Consider the following 14312-nt stretch of genomic DNA (forward strand, 5'->3'; position numbering starts at 1 on the left):
TGCTCCGCTTGAATAGGGAGCGAGAGAATTCCAATTATTTAATTCGTAGGACAGTAAATTCCAGGTTACTGGTAGATTCTGTGATCCGTATGATTGTAATCGACAATATCCTTCTAAGAAAATTATAATTTTTTGATGACACAGGAGATGCTGCAATATGAAATTGTTTTTCTCTGGGAGGAAACAAAAGATGTCGATGGGAAAGAGTCCTCCGTTAAGACCATAGTGTAGATTCAGATTTTTTTCTTTTGAACTGAGTCTCTTGCCTTGTTTCTAATCGACCTGCAACGATTGTGCACGATCTACGCTTCGCATTTCTCTTGTTTATGCTGCCACTCTGCGTCAGTAAATCACGGCACATGTAACTGAGTTTTGTCAACACGAAAGCATCATGCCGTCGCTAGGTCAGTAACTCATAATTCCGCTTAGCTGAGTTGTTTCGGTTTTCTGCTGTGTATAGATGTTTGGAAAGAGGTTTAAAATGTTGTACTATCGACAATTGTTAACATTCTCATGTCTATGCATAGTTTTGTTGCAGGTGTTAGATATCATAAGCAAGCCACTCGTTTCGAAACTGTACCTGAGCGTTCGTACAACATTATGAACCTGGTTTCTGCCCTGAAATGTACCCGCATACACTGAATATGTCTCATTAATAACGCAATCTAATTTCAAAGTTTACGTTTCGGAGACGGAAAAACTTACGAAAATCGCAAAGAAAAGGGCGGTATGAGTATTACTTGGAAGTAACACAACTGAGTTTTGAAATAGAAAAGGGCGGTGGGGATATTACTCGGAAGTAACACAATTGAGTCTCGAGTTACAACAAGGCTGCAAACCTCATACTATGTTTCCTCAAAGTGTATTAAAATTTGGTCCTATAAGGTCAGTCTGTGCAGAACAAAAAATGCATTTCTTCCCTTGCCTACTCTGTGTAATGAACTGAAAGTAATGAGCTTGTGGTGGAAACTATATTTTACGATATGTCTTCTCTGACGCAGTTTAACTCGAAGAATTTGTGACCAAAGCGAAGATGTAATATAGTAAATCTGTGAAGCCCAAATACAAAGTATAAATAAATCAGATATACGAAGTGAACCGTTATGGATTAAGACAAATATCGGATTAGAACATTTAACATAGCACCAGAGTACGTAAAAATAAATTTCGAAAAATAACCTAGTGAGTGAGAGAATCTATTTTAAAATCAGTTTAAATTATGGATGGTTAACTCAGAAATGGAAGCTGATCCTCACATTAGCTGAAGATTAATGGTATAACATTTTCCGTGCCAAGTCCAAATGCAAAATGCAACACGATAAGGACGCCATTTCCATAACCTCAATATTCTCGTGATTTCAAATCATGGAAATATACCCCAATTGTTCCGAAGCTTGTTGTAGTCTCGCCACTATTATGAAAGTGGCTGTTCAAATGCGCCCATATAAAATGCACAAGACCAGAGTATAAATCTCTTCTTCTCGGTGCGCTGCCCGGAACAAAGGAGATGAGTGTATTTTTGATTCACGCTGCCTGAGGCGTCCAAAAAAAAAAAATGGTTCAAATGGCTCTGAGCACTATGAGACTTAACATCTGTGGTAATCAGTCTCCTAGAACTTAGAACTACTTAAACATAACCAACCTAATGACATCACACACATCCATGCCCGAGGCAGGATTCGAACCTGCGACCGTAGCAGTCGCGCGGTTCCGGACTGCGCGCCTAGAACCACTAGACCACCGCGGTCGGCCTGAGGCGTCCAACCGAAAAACATGAACCCAGCGCTCTGCCTGGCACCACAGGTCATAGTTCCGGTGTCTCCGCAAGAAATACCAGTTATTTGCTGTTCGCAAAGATGTATCGCTCCACCGCCTAGAGAGAGGCTTTGTGAATGAGCTTCTCTGAGTTGACAAGTGACGCGCGCGGTTTCTGAAAGGCACTCACGACACAGCGACCGCCTTTCAGTGTCTACTGTGTGTTGAACCTTGAAAGAGCGTAGGTGTGTGCTCGCACCATCGCTGTTCCTTACGCATTTTATGTTAAAACTTTGGTGTGTGTTTGTTATATGCAGGTCTAACAGAAGCTCAGGTTCGAAGTCCGTTCTCATTCTGATCTGACAAGGAGAGGTCCCCAGCAATGGAATCGACTGCTTGAAACCATCTATACGGTAATGTAGGTTAAGATCCCAGGTATCACACACTGCAGCTATTCATCGTGATGCGCCATCGTTTGCGAGTAACTGATGAAAAAAAAAGAACTAAAAATTTTGTGTGACACTTAATAGCGTTAAAAAAGTTGTCATATGTAATCTGGTTACGTGGTGTAGTGGATAGGATAATAGCAACCCATTCAGAGGGTAGTGGGTTTAAACCTCATCAGGAATAGTAAATTTATATTTAAATCTTTATCGAAACGGATTATCAATTTTATTCAATTAATTGATTTAATTGTAGCTTTCTATTTCCATTCCTCTGCCACATAATTTGATTCATAATATCAACTTCTTCATTTGTCCTCATTTTTCTTCCTGTCATTCTTTTCCACTTCAAATATTTGCTTATGTGTTTTTAATTAATGTTATATAGTAATACCGAATTAATTTCTTTTGTTTTATCACCCTGTTCTTTCATCTACATTATTGCGTTCGTTATATCTATTTCTCATTCTGCTTGAACTTCGTTTTACTTACAAAACCTTCTTTCAGTTAAATATTCACTTGCATTATTTTGTCCATAGTGCAGTAGGTATTTAGTTTACACTATGTGATCAAAAGTATCCGGACACCCTCCAAAACATACGTTTTTCATATTAGGTGCAGTGTGCTGCCACCTACTGCCAGGTATTCCATATCAGCGACATCAGTAGTCGTTAGACATCGTGAAAGAGCAGTATGGGGCTCTCCGCGGAACTCACGGACTTCGAACGTGGACAGGTGGTTTGGTGTTACTTGTGTCATACGTCTGTACGCAAGATTTCCACACTCCTAAACATCCCTAGGTCCACTGTTTCCGATGTGATAGCGAAGTGGCAACGTGAAGGAACACATACAGCACAAAAGCGTACAGGCCGACCTCGTCTATTGACTGACAGAGACCGCCGACAGTTGAAGAGGGTCGTAATGTGTAATAAGCAGACATCAATCCAGACCATCACAGAGGAATTCCAAACTGCATCAGGATCCACTGCAAGTACTATAACAGTGAGGCGGGAGGTGGGAAAACTGGGATTTCACGGTCGAGCGCCTGCTCATAATCCACACATGACGCCGGTAAATGCCAAACGACACCTCGCTTGGTGTAAGGAGCATAAAAACTAGACGATTGAACAGTGGAAAAACGTTGTGTGGAGTGACGAATCAGGTACACTATGTGGCGATCCGATGTCAGGGTGTGGGTATGGCGAATGCCCGGTGGACGTCATCTGCCAGCGTGTGTAGTGCCAACAGTAAAATTCCGAAACGGTGGTATTATTGTGTGGTCGTGTTTCTCATGTAGGGAGCTTGCACTCCTTGTTGTTTTGCGTGGCACCATCACAGCACAACCTACATTGATGTTTTAAGCACCTTCTTGCTTTCCACTGTTGAAGAGCAATTCGGGGATGGAGATATCTTTCAACAAGATCGAGCACCTGTTCATGATGCACGGCCTGTGGCGGAGTGGTTACACTACAACAACGTCCCTGTAATGGACTGGCCTGCACAGAGTCCTGACCTGAATCCTATAGAACACCTTTACGATGCTTTGGAACGCCGACTTCGTGCCAGGCCTCACCGATCGGCATCGATACCTTTCCTCAGTGCAGCACTCCACGAAGAATGGACTGCAGACCTTAGTATTTGACATAAATTTCAGCTTCGTCCTGTACCAATTTCTGAGAAAAGGATCTTAAGAGACGGATGGACAGACGAACAAAAAAAGTGATCGTACAAGGGTTTCATTTTTACCGATTGAAGAATGGATCTGTCAAAACGAGAAAGACAAAAGCGAATTTTTTTAAGAACCGATGAAAGACACAAGAGGACAGACAGATCCAAAACTGACAGCAAGTCACATATGTAATTGTTTAAAAGGAAAGCGAAGCAAATGGGATGAACACCAGTAGACAACGGATCCAAGAATACCGCCGATAAAGTGAAGAAATTTCAGGCCACAGTGGGAAAGGAGAACATAGAAAAAAATGGGGTGATTACGGGCAGTCAGTGGACTACTAAAGGAAGACATGAAAAAGGAGATGAATTAGAAGTCGACTGAGGAGGAGAACATGCATAAATTTCTAGACTTAGTGTCAAATTTAAAAAGGAAAATATAGAATCAGTTGTATTCATGGTCCTTCCTTAATCCTTCCTCTGTCTTCACGCGAGACCGTGGTGATGTAGCAGGGCAGTCCAGCTACAGCAGCCGAGCAGCGCGGACGTCCTGTGTGTTTCCACCTGCAGTGTGAGCATGCTCACCTTGTTTACTTCGTCTGATCGACACTAACGTGAGGCTGTAGCGCGACAAGATCACGGTGAATCAACACAGAAAATCAGCGTTGAAATTTGTCTTTCGAAACGACTTTTCCAGACCAATAACACTTGATGTCGCACGCATGGGGGAGGCCAAGGTCTCGGTTGCCAACATCGTTCACTTTTCGATCGTAATTTACACAGACTAGCTGAAACTTATTAACTACGCTACATGCTACAAAGTTATTCATGATATGAAGCGAGGACTCCGCTTATGCCACAGACAGTAATGCTGGTAACTTCAAGGCTGACCATGTCTGACTGGGATTGTGAACTATATGCATATTCAAACTAGCCTTCGAATTACCGACGGCAAACATCATGGCGACACCCCTTCCCTATGGCACAGCATGTGGCAAAAAAGTGGATCCAATTTAAAATATACCCAGTCCTCAATGGAGTACACCAAGCGCAAATTGAGCTCTGATGTCACGTACCATCATACCTCTAGACAGAAGGCTGTCAGGACATAGTTATTTAACTCCGACAGCCTAAAACGGTTCCAGACGCAGTAATGAAAGTCACCTATATTCCGAGTGTCTCCAGCGTCGGATCACACAAGTTCCACTGCAGGACGCGCTACATCCACCAATGCCGACGATCCTCAAAGTAGCTTACGCAACAAGGCTCACAATTTCTCCCCCTGTCCAGACACAAACCGACGTTGCTGTACTGGAACAACTTTCTGCTGACGGCATTTTGGCTGATCAGTCAGCCTGGCCAGTGGCAGAACTCCCCAAAAAGCCATTGATACCACTGAACATTGCAGGCACCGCTCACAGCAGGATCGCAATCAATTCACTTATCGTATCTAACAAAGCCGTTGTGCTGGTGAGGCGTAGCTCAGTACCATAGTCCAATACAGAAGGCCAAGCACGCAAACAGCATTCAACGAAACACCAAAATCGCCACTGCAGGACCATGTCAGGAAACAGCAGCTTCCACTCGCAGGAGGATGAGGAACTAATCCCGCAACACGCCACCCACGAGGCAGACACCGTTGTTTCTCAATCCAACGCTGTGAAATAGTAAGCGAGAGAGGCGACGTCCATCTGCCAGTCATAAGCGGCGAACAGTGATCAGCAGGAAAGTTCCACAGCGGGCTGCAAAGCTGCTGAGTCCCTCCCTGTCAACCACTATGATCTTATGGAACATTAACACTTTCTGCGCCCATGTCGTGGACCGAGAACATCTAGGCTGTGCAGACCTTCTAGTCTGGACAACACTGGGAGGGCTGCAGTCAGCGCTGTGTGACGTCACTCAAGATGTCTGCTTCTCTTCACCATCACCATGGATGACAATGCCCAATCACCGCACCGCTAGCCTTACTGCTTGACCACGATGAGTATCGCTCGCCTTTCGAGATCCAACTCCTGAGAGAAACAATACGAGCCACATGAGTCGAGTTCACGTTCCTGCAAGAAGTGCAAACAAACAGACTAGTGGTTCTGCAGATACCTGTGTGGCAATTTTGGTATATGACAGTATCGAAACTACTGCCATCACACATTTCGCCTCCACTCTAGGATTAGTGGTCATGGCACTCGACACCCGATTCATTAATCGTTTGTGCACCATCAGATATTACCAAACGTCATGACCAGGCCAGGTTCTACTCTGTCGACATTGCCCCTTTTCCTACCACAGTATGACCAAACGTCGCGTTACAAGCCTTTTCTGGGACTGGGTATGTTGATTCACGATCTCCACTTATGCAACATGTAGGAAAAGGTACACGGGGACCATTCTGGTCACATACAACTTACCAGTCGTTCGAAAAGCCGACTAGATAACATATATATGTCGCAAGGTCTCACATGGGGAGTGGTGGCTGCCGAATGATGGCCTCTGTCCTCCAGTTATAGCGACTACATCTGCATGATGCATCTCCACCACCAATAAGTCTGGTGCTATAATAGGTTTTGGAAGAGGAATGTAACTCACCGCCAGGATCTGGACTGCCTTCGACAAGTCGACGTAATGTGGCCCAGTTGTGAACAATGTCACTCCTGATACCCCACGACTTTGGAATGGTGGCTTCTCTGCGCTAAAGCGGCAGTCCACAAAACACTTGTGCTGTATGGCAAGGACCCAGCCGTATGGCACTGGCAGATCCTGGATGTTTACTATGCAGCGCTCAGGGATCTCGATACTCTACCCCCATGCTGAGAGACAAAGAGAATGACGCCGAATCAAGGTTCACATACTGTCACTGACAAAGTGCCAATCAGGAGGCGCCATAGTCCATTTGCAACAACATGACCAAACGGCCACGAAGGTATGCACGACATTGTGGCAGACATGCACTGACATCAGTGATGGCTAATCACACGCCTTAGAACGCGAGACAGTCGATCCTGCACAACCCAAGCAACCGTAGTGAAAGCGATGGAAGATCTTTTTCGTCATCTTTATCAGAAAAGAACTGTAGGTGATGAGGCCACTGTGGAAGTGTTACAGCAAGTGACACACGCTATTGGTACTGCAACAGTGATGCCATTAATGGAGAAAGTATCGCCTCAAGAGGTGGGGAACGCATTGGACATGGGTGTGGTCAATAAGTCTCTAGGATTCGATGGATTACCAATGGAGTCTTACCAGACCTTCCACGATTTCATGATACCCCATTGGGTTAGAATTTCGACGAACTCATGTCCAAGGACTGCACTGTACCCTCTGCCTTCGTCGAAGGACTTCTTATACCGTTACACAAGCCAAGGGGAGGGCGATCGGTCAACGACTATTGGGCATTTGCAGTGTTTAACGCCTACTACAAGATCCTCCCCAGGCTTTTGACAGGCCACATTAAGACGACATTGCCGATGATCGTCGCCCCACAAAGGTTTCACAGAGGGACGATGCCAACATACAAATGGCCACCAGCATCTGCAGGGACTTAATGCCAATCGTCTCAGCGTGCCGCCTGATAGTGGCAATTATCTCCATCGATTTGGATCGAGTCTTCGGTAGAGTGCACCGTACGTTCCTCCTACAGTTGACTGACCATATGGAATTTTCCCTGAGCCTCATCGACACCCTACGGTGCTTTCTGGCCACAGCAAGCTCTCAGGTCCGCATCAATGGATGGACAGTGGGCCCAATACCCATTTAGAGGTCTCTACGACAAGGTAGCTCCCTTTCTATCTACCTTTATGCAATTGTGCTAGAGCCACTCCTTGGGGTCTCAACTGCAGGGTATCTGGCATCATCCCACAGGACAACATCCTCCACTACAGGGCATACACTGACAACCTGCTACTGTTGGTGCATTCTGCTGATGAAGTCTGCAGCTTATTAAACTGGATCGACCAATACAGACAGGCCATGGGTAGTCTTCTGAACATCAATAAGTCGCCAGCGTTGGACACTGGGGGCGATCTCGGGCTGGGTGCTGACACCTCTCTCCCACCAGATCTGAGATATTTGGGAGTCACGTTTACAAAGGATGTGTGTGGAATAGCACCAGCAAACCACGGATCGTCACACAATGGTGCAACAGAACCTGCTCCAAGACTTGTATCAGCTGCAGTATGTGGAATACCTGAACCTCTATGTGGCATCAAAGCTCAGTCACATGGCACAGGTCCTTCCCCTGCTGACAGTGATAGCTCACAGACTTCAGGCCGCCTTCACTTATTACCTGTTCACAGGACATACAATCAAAGTACATCACAATACACTCACACTCTCCCTGCATGATGGGGAGATGGAACTGGCTCACATCTGGGCATGGATAGCTGGCCTCTATGCAAGAAATATGTGGAAATGATGGACCACTCAACATGCCTCCCTTACAGGTCATCTATTGGAGGTTCTGACACTGGTCTCTCGTATCCTCCCAATGTCAGCGGCATGCATTGTGACACAGTTCTCCCAAGTATTAACATTCATTCTTGAAAACAGTTATGTGTTCTCAGATCTCCCCACAACACGACCGCAGATGGCAAAAGATTTTAACTCCACCCTCCCGATGGCGGTTCCGCATAACATGGTAGATACCAAGTATCCAACTGTCCATTGAGCACAAGTGTGGAAAACGGTACACCGCCAATTTCTGCTCACCAATACCTGCGCGACATGGTATCAAGTTACTAACAAAAAATATGCGACGAGAGACCAGCTCCATATTGGATTAACGGACTACCCCTTTTGTGTTAACTGCCGCCTCCTGGCACTTGTGTGTTGTCGTCTGGCGTTTGGCAACTGAAACAGCAGATCTTAGCTTGTTACCTCCACATCACACATGACATGATTGAACCTCAGACATCCTGTGTTTGGATGACTATTACTTTCCTCCCGCAAAATACTGTCATTACATGGTTCAAGGGAATAACCATCGACTAAGTCTTCGGCAAAACGGAGAAAGTGGAACTTGATTACTGGTGGTACGTGCAAAACGCTTGCAACATCCAACAACACTCACCAGGATACCTTCCGCTCTTTGCAAATTATTTATACAGCGTTTTCGTTAACCTCCCTTAAACCCCCCGCCCCCAGTTGGTGAGTGGCAGGCAGTTTGATGTTCCGCACAGAAAGACGTTGTAGACTGAAAGTCCTGAATTGTAAACAATGAGAACGAAAAGAAATTGGTTGATTGATGGAAAGTTGGTTTCATAGAGACATTGACAAAGCACAATGAGTTTGTTGTAAAAAATTTCAGATGGCAATGTTGGAGATAGAAAACACCGATGGCAACGGACAAGACACATCTAACTGCACCATTTCTAGAAGAATGATTCTTTCAGCTGAAGTTTTACAAGTATTATTCAAATGTTGTTTCTGTTTATCCTTTGAATAACATTTTTGTAACGTCACGTTCTATAGGACTTTCATTCAAATTGTAAACAATTAAAAATCGGATAGAGCCCTAGACTCCGGCCATAAAGAGGAGTTGGGTTTTTTCCTCGTTCCAGTCCCTCCAGGACGGCCCCCAGTTCAGTTCAGTCTGTTATCAAATGCGTCCCGGAGGTTTTTCCTGAAGGGTGGAGGTTAAAAGCGACCGGGGATATGGACTCGTCATCGTCCCATTCCTAGTGCCTCGACGAACGAAAGGTTGCTCTGTACCCGCAGTCAGGCCAGAATCCCGTTCACGGTACGTGCGCCAATAACTGCTATTTTCAAGACAAAAAATCTTCAAATGTGTGTGAATTCGTAAGGGACCAAACTGCTGAGGTCATCGGTCCCTAGACTTACATACAGCTTAAACTAACTTATGCTACGAACAACACACACACCCATGCCCGAGGGAGGACTCGAACCTCCGGCGGGAGGGGCCGCGCAATCCGTGACATGGCGCCTCCAATCGCGCGGCCACTCCACGCGGCTTCAAGGCACAGTTGCTGGGTATGCACCTGTCGAAATGCCAATTGTTGTCGAAGATGTCACCTGGCTAAATTCCCATGTTGTTGTGTATATTTTGTATATTGTATATATGTTATACGCTGGGAGAAACTAAAGCACCAGACGTCTACACACAGATCATGCAATTCTCGAAATTTTTGGGCTGATGATGATGTGCGCGTAGCTGACACCAGATATGTTCCATCGGATTCAGATCAGGAGAATTGGATAGCCAACGTGAGTCCGCTATAATGCTTCTTAAACCAGTATAACATGATTATTGCCATATGACATTGGCAGTTATCGTGCTGGAAGATGCCATTGCAGTTAGGATTCAAGCATGAACGGATGCAGGTGGTCTGCAACAATGCTGACATAGTCTATGGCTGTCATGGTGAATGCCCCCCGCCCCCCCCCCCCAGTGTAATAGGCCGCTATTGGCCTGCATCCGTGGTGTGGTGCGTGTTTCGTGCGTGCGTGGTGCGTGTGCGTGTTTCCTAACAGGAAACGTGATTCATCCGAGCAGGTGACATGTTTCTATTGATCCACTGTCGAATCTTGATGATCATCTGCCACTGCAAACACAATTGACGATGTCGTTGGGTTATTAGGGAAACACGTTGGCCTCGTCTGCTGTGTAGCCCCGTGTTCCACAATGTGTACTGAACGATGTATTCCGAAACATTTGTACGCTGTCATCAGATCTGCAGCAAATCGCCACATATCCTTCTTTAAAGAGCGGAGAAGCCTTCATCCTCCACGTTCTGTGATGAAGCGTGCGCTCCCAACACCTTGTAGCCTGCTCGTGGTTTCGCCGTCCCTCAATCACTTTTCACATATGCTCACGACAACAGCGCGCTAACAGGCGAACAGCTTCGCCGTTTCCGAGATGCTAGTATCCAGGCGCAGGGCCACAATAACCTGCTCTTTGTCAAGGTCGCTTATGTCAGCGAATTTCTCCATTTGCGGCCGCTGTTGCTGCTGGAATCATTCCCTACGCCTCTGCTCTGCCTTACACTTTCCGTACCACGTCACTGGCCTAGAGTGCCACCAGGCAACATTCACTTTTCATGTTGGGCAGTGGTCATAAGGTTTTGGGTCGTCGGTGCATATACGAGTATTGCTCGTCTTATACATGTAGTTTATCCATTCAGTTCGTTAATCCTTGATGCATTCGCTGACAGGTTATGGTTCGAATGGCTCTAAGCACTATATCTTAGGTTATCAGTCCCCTAGACTTAGAACTACTTAAACCTGACTAACTTAAGATCATTATACATGTCCATGCCCTAGGCAGGATTCGAACCTGCTACCGTAGCAGCAGCGCGGTTCCAGACTGAAGCATCTAGAACCGCTCGGCCACAGCGGCCGACTGACAGGTTATATTTGTAGCTCCACCCTTATTTGTGCATCTCTATGTGTTCTCTTCTACCCTCTATACGATATGTGGCGGATTGAACACAGTGTTCCAGACCCATTTCTTCCCCTTTCCCTCCCCCTCCCAGGTCTTTTCTTTCTCCATTAACAGATGGTACGCGGGAAGAGAGAGGATCTTTCGCCCTTTTCGACAGCTTCTGATTGTTTCGATACGGCCCGCAAAGACTTTCTCTCTTGTGGCCACCTCTCCATCTCATGTCAGAGTATCACTTGCATCTCAGTTATTTGTTGAATACATTCCAGCCTTTGTCTTCCCCTTCAGGTTCGATGCTGTGCAGGTCTCTGTAGTACCATGGGTGTTACTCCTTGATGTCTTAACGTATATACTAGCATCAAAAGCGTATGGGGCCAGAATTTCTCTAATTTCAAAGTCATGGTCATTACGCGAGATGTATATTGAAGAATCAGGGTGTTTCATGACAAGTATTAGAAAATGCGATCTCGGAATGCAGTGCGTAAAGTTCTCCCTGATACGCATCGTCTTTCTTCCAACATTTCGCATCATAGTCTGTTGAGCACAAAAAAATGGTTCAAATGGCTCTGAGCACTATGGGACTTAACTGCTGAGGTCATTAGTCCCCTAGAACCTAGAACTAGTTAAACCTAACTAACCTAAGGACATCACAAACATCCATGCCCGAGGCAGGATTCGAACCTGCGGCCGTAGCGGTCTTGCGGTTCCAGACTGCAGCGCCTTTAACCGCACGGCCACTTCGGCCGGCTCTGTTGAGCACATATTTGACACTCACACATTAACTAAACAAACCTGTGATGAGTCGTGTAGCTCTTATTTTAATCTTTACTCTCTCTTCCTTTAGCCAAACTTGGTAGAAGACCCAGACTGATGAAAGACCCTCAAGAACTACTCGAACGAGGAGCTTCAAAGTTATCTTCCAGTAAACTATTACTTTTCCTGCCTCTTCTTGTAGAAACCTGCCGTCGCTCTTAAAAATCTCGTTCTAAATTTACATACAAACTCCGGAGGCCTCCATAAGCGCATCGTAGGTGCTATCCTGTATTACTGTTAGTCATTCCCTTCCCGTTCCATTCGCTAACAGAGTGAGAGAAAACAGTATATTTCCTTCCGTACGAGCGCTGATTTTCTCCAATAAACAGAAGTCCCTACAACCAAACTTAGGTTTTCTTTCATTTCATATCTTTTTCCCGAGTTACACATATATATTTAATCGACGTGACCATGTCAAGCAGCACACCAAACAGAATTTCTCCAAGTCATCCTTTACCCTCCTACAGTCAATAACGACCCTTTACTGCACGGTACAGCGTCGTCAGCAAACAGTCGCAGATAGTTCATGTCTATAGAGAAAACGAGCGATCCTATCACACTTCCCTGGGGAGCTCCTGACGATACCCTTGTCTCTGATGAACACTCGCCGTCCAGGACAACATGCTGGGTTCTATTACTTAAAAGATCTTCGATCTATTCACATACCTCAGAGCTAATTCCGTAAGATCGGACATTCGTTAACAGTCTATATAGTCGCACTGTATCAAACGCTTTCCGGAAATCTAGGAATATGGAATATACCTGTTACATTTTATCTAGGCTTCGCAAAATATCGTGAGAGAAAATCGTAAACTGAGTTTCGCACGTGAGATGTTTTTCTAAATCAGTGCTGATCTGTGGACAGAAGCTTTTCGCTCTCAAGACGGTTAATGTCGTCCCCAAAATCCTTTTATTAGGGTCTATATTTCTTTACCATGCAGCAAAGTAGGAATGTTTATGGTTTATTCTTTTATTAAGTTTTCGTTGATATAATTAAATATTCCTGTTTTATCTCTTACATTAATTCTTCTCTAAAGATAGAGAAATTAAATGAATTGACATTTTGTTGGTTTACTGTCAGACTCTATCTTTTTAACGCCATGATTTTAATGTTGCTAATCGAGTTACTAAGATTACGCACTTAGCTATTAAGTGTAATTCTTGGGCCACTCTTTGTAAGAACTGCAAATCATCAGCAGCTATTACCTGACCATAAGCAAATAAACAGTCTTTATACAATGTTATAATGTAGATTACGTGCGTAATTACTCCATACTTGAATCTATTGCCGTAACACATCATCTACATTGAAATTGAACACTACAGGGAATGTACTGCACCATTCTCGTATGCCTAGAACCGTTCCATTTTATTGAATATTCATTTCGAGCAATAGTTATTGTTAAGCTTTAATGAATTCTATTAGATTAATCGGTATATCATTAACTTCTCGCAGCTGGAGTTCATAGTCATATAACTATGAATAAAAACATTTATTTATAAAACCCACTGTTGAAATTTCGGCAGTGTGGCCGTTATCAAGTGAAATACTGCAAAAATATACTTCAGCATATGTCAAAATCTTAGAAAAATCTGACAAATATATGTGTCGTCGTCACATTCATATGAACGGCATTTAACGCCTTTGTCATCTTTTACACAAATCACATTAAACCATAGTATAAAGGACGACGACATATGTACATTTCAAATATTTTTTTAAGGTTTTGACATGTGCCAAAACACAACTTTGTGGTATTCCACTTGATAATGGTCATATATTCGAAACTGCAAAACGGGGTTTTACAAATAAATAATTTTACCGTTAGAGGCGACAATGATGCCATTTAAAAAAGGTATATCATTAATTTATGTTTAAAAAGAAAAGTGTTGATCACATACACTTGAATTCCATCTGACACGCATCAGTTGAACACTGCTTCCCTTTATAATAAAGCTGAGGGAGGAATAGATACAAACAATATTTGCTTGGAGCGATACTAGTACAATTACTGTGTAATGTTAGTATTGAAAACAGATACACCATTCTTCAGAGCATCATTTTTAGTTTTCAGTTTTCCACTGCAAATAATCCGTTTCAGTAGTAGACTGTACAAGAGTTAACATTGAAATGTTCGATAATTCAAGTATTGTTAGATGTATGCGCTGGAAATAATTAAAGTACTCCTTGCATTCACAGTCCTACAGACGTAATTTTGCTATTTGTCTTTGTTATTGGACAA

At 44.2% G+C, this 14312-nt stretch overlaps 1 protein-coding gene across 1 annotated transcript in view; it reads left to right on the forward strand.

Annotated features, from left to right (window-relative positions):
- LOC124778806 (glutamate receptor ionotropic, kainate 2) overlaps nucleotides 1–14312 on the forward strand; it is a 1316354-nt gene that overhangs the window by 1272257 nt on the left and 29785 nt on the right. The gene's annotated exons all lie outside the window — the stretch shown is intronic.

Source organism: Schistocerca piceifrons, chromosome 1 (genome assembly GCF_021461385.2).
Source record: "Schistocerca piceifrons isolate TAMUIC-IGC-003096 chromosome 1, iqSchPice1.1, whole genome shotgun sequence".
Classification (NCBI taxonomy): domain Eukaryota; kingdom Metazoa; phylum Arthropoda; class Insecta; order Orthoptera; family Acrididae; genus Schistocerca; species Schistocerca piceifrons.